The sequence below is a fragment of the Psammomys obesus genome, unplaced genomic scaffold (assembly GCF_907164565.1).
Source record: "Psammomys obesus unplaced genomic scaffold, mPsaObe1.curated_primary_1811, whole genome shotgun sequence".
Lineage (NCBI taxonomy): Eukaryota > Metazoa > Chordata > Mammalia > Rodentia > Muridae > Psammomys > Psammomys obesus.
Genome location: NW_026586550.1, coordinates 9,359,632 through 9,361,831, shown reverse-complemented (window position 1 = coordinate 9,361,831; position 2,200 = coordinate 9,359,632). Strand labels below are relative to the sequence as shown.

The window sequence follows — 2,200 nt, the reverse complement described above, 5'->3', positions numbered from 1 at the left end:
TATTTTATGTGGTGATGGGGATCCAGCTGGGGCTTTCTGAATGCCAGGCAAGCACTCTACAGACAGCTAAATCTTTAACCTGAAATAATATTTTAATAAATTAATGGGTTAAATTTGTACCATAAGCATGTGTCCAGGTATAAGTTAGAAGAACCTTTTAAAGTTAACTTATTTTTGGAGTTTAGAAGGCAAATAGCCTACCTTTACACCACCTCTTGTTGGGCTATGACTTTGCCAGGTTGCAAATACATAAATTCGGGTCAAATCATTTGAAAGGATCAGAGTACAAATGACAAGTTAATAGATACAATTAACAAAGTTGTAAAACTGCTTCCTCTTCTGCCCCCAAATAGACAAACAGACAGACAGGTGGTAACATATAAAGAAAGGAAAACCCTTGCTTCTAGAGGTTTTGCAGGCCTGTCTGCTGTGTCTTATGTGTGTCAGTAGGTGGCAGAGTGGAGAGACCTGTGAACATCTGAATGATTTGTAGCCTAACAATCCCTGAAAAAAGGAAGCCTGAGACAACCTTCAAGGGGCCAGGACAGAGAGTTAGTCTGAGATGACCACTAGTCAGGCGCCACATAGGCCCCAATGGTTCCAAGGACCCAGGAGCAAGGCAGAGACTAGAAGAACCCTGCCTGGGACTTTGGGCCTCAGAGGCAGGGTGGGGATGGGGGTGGGTGCGGGGTCAGGGGCTGAATGAGCATGAGCATGACCCTCACAAGAAGCATCTTGGACATGCCTAGTCAGGAATGAGCCCGAACTACCACCAGCCTGGTGCGGTGGGGCACGGTCAGATGTCCACCAGTCTGGTGCCATGAAGATCTGGGCAGGGCAGAGCTTGCGCAAGAGCTTGCCTGGTACCATAATGCACAAGTGGGGCATGGCAATCCTGACACCACTCTGAGGTGACACCAGACACTCACAGACCCCAGGCACCACTAAAAGGAGCAAGTAAGTGGTCAGGGATGGAAGAGAAAGAGAAACAGAAGGGGGTGTGCACAATGAAGGGAGGCAGAACTGGAGACTCGAGGATAGTGAGGAACAGCTGATGTGAGTAGCTGGTGATGCCACCTAGGACCATGGTGGGGTCCTGGCCTATGTTGCCACTGGGGAACACGCGTCTGGGTCTGTGGTCTTGCAGCAGCAGGGGTCTGTTACCACCAAAGGTCAGGTGGGTGTTTCTGGTCTAGGCTGACACCTGGGGACATGATAGCTGAGGGCTGTACAGAACTGGGCCCGTCCCTCTCCTGAGCTTCATGGGAGAGCTGGCCCTGGAGACATGAGAACAAGAGAGCTGTTCCCAACTGCAGTACCTGGCCCCACCCCTTACCAAGGGCAGCGCTCTGGAGAGCCTGCCCTGCACCTCACATGGGCAGCACACTGGAGCAGGCCCTGGATCTGGGGGTTGGTGGTGAGTGACCCTGAGAGCATGGACACAGAGGGCCGACCCTGCCTCTTTTCTGCTGGGTGGAGAAGGAAAAGGTTCCCTCCCTTCTTCCTCACCCCTCACCATCTATGTCCGGCAGGAGATCTGGCTTTAGGGTCATGAGAGGGGGAGAACTGGCCATGTCCCTCATCGGCTGCAACACATAGGAGAGTGAGCCCTACACCGAGCCTGGGCAGCAGGATAGAGCTGGCCCTGGTTGTGGGGGTTGCTGGGGAGCAGGAGACTCAGTGGGCTGACTAGCCCAGATACCTCTCAGGCCCAGATGCAGGACTTTGAGTTGGCCCTACCAACTTGATGAACTCCTGATGAAGGCACTGGTCCTACAGATCCAAAACTACAGATCTCCATGACACAGAGCAATAGCAGGGTATCAGAGAGGAGTCCCAATGAGGTTCCAGTATTGGTAGAGCGGTGGAAGCCAGGGGCCTAGCACCAGACCAAGGAGTCATTGCATTGAACATTTTCATGCAAAGAAATGTGGACTAAACACTGTGACACACTACAGCTTCCACACACGATAGCTTTTTCTCTGTTGTAGGGGAAGTTGCAAGGGTAGAGGATGAGTATGAAGGGAGGAGGAGATGAGCAGGATTGCGGTGTATGATGTGAAATTTCACAAAGAACCAGTAAAAAGATTTTAAAAAAATAAGAAAGAAAAACTTAACCTTGGCCAATCATTTAATTCTCAGAAGAAACCACACTTCCTTCACTGAATTAATAAAGCTTTAGTATTCAATAATAAATTCA

General features: G+C 50.1%; 1 pseudogene; it reads left to right on the top strand.

Annotated features, from left to right (window-relative positions):
- The first annotated feature begins 396 nt into the window (after window positions 1-396).
- Window positions 397-502, top strand: LOC129672646 (small nucleolar RNA SNORA17; annotated as a pseudogene).
- The last annotated feature ends 1,698 nt before the right edge of the window (window positions 503-2,200 follow it).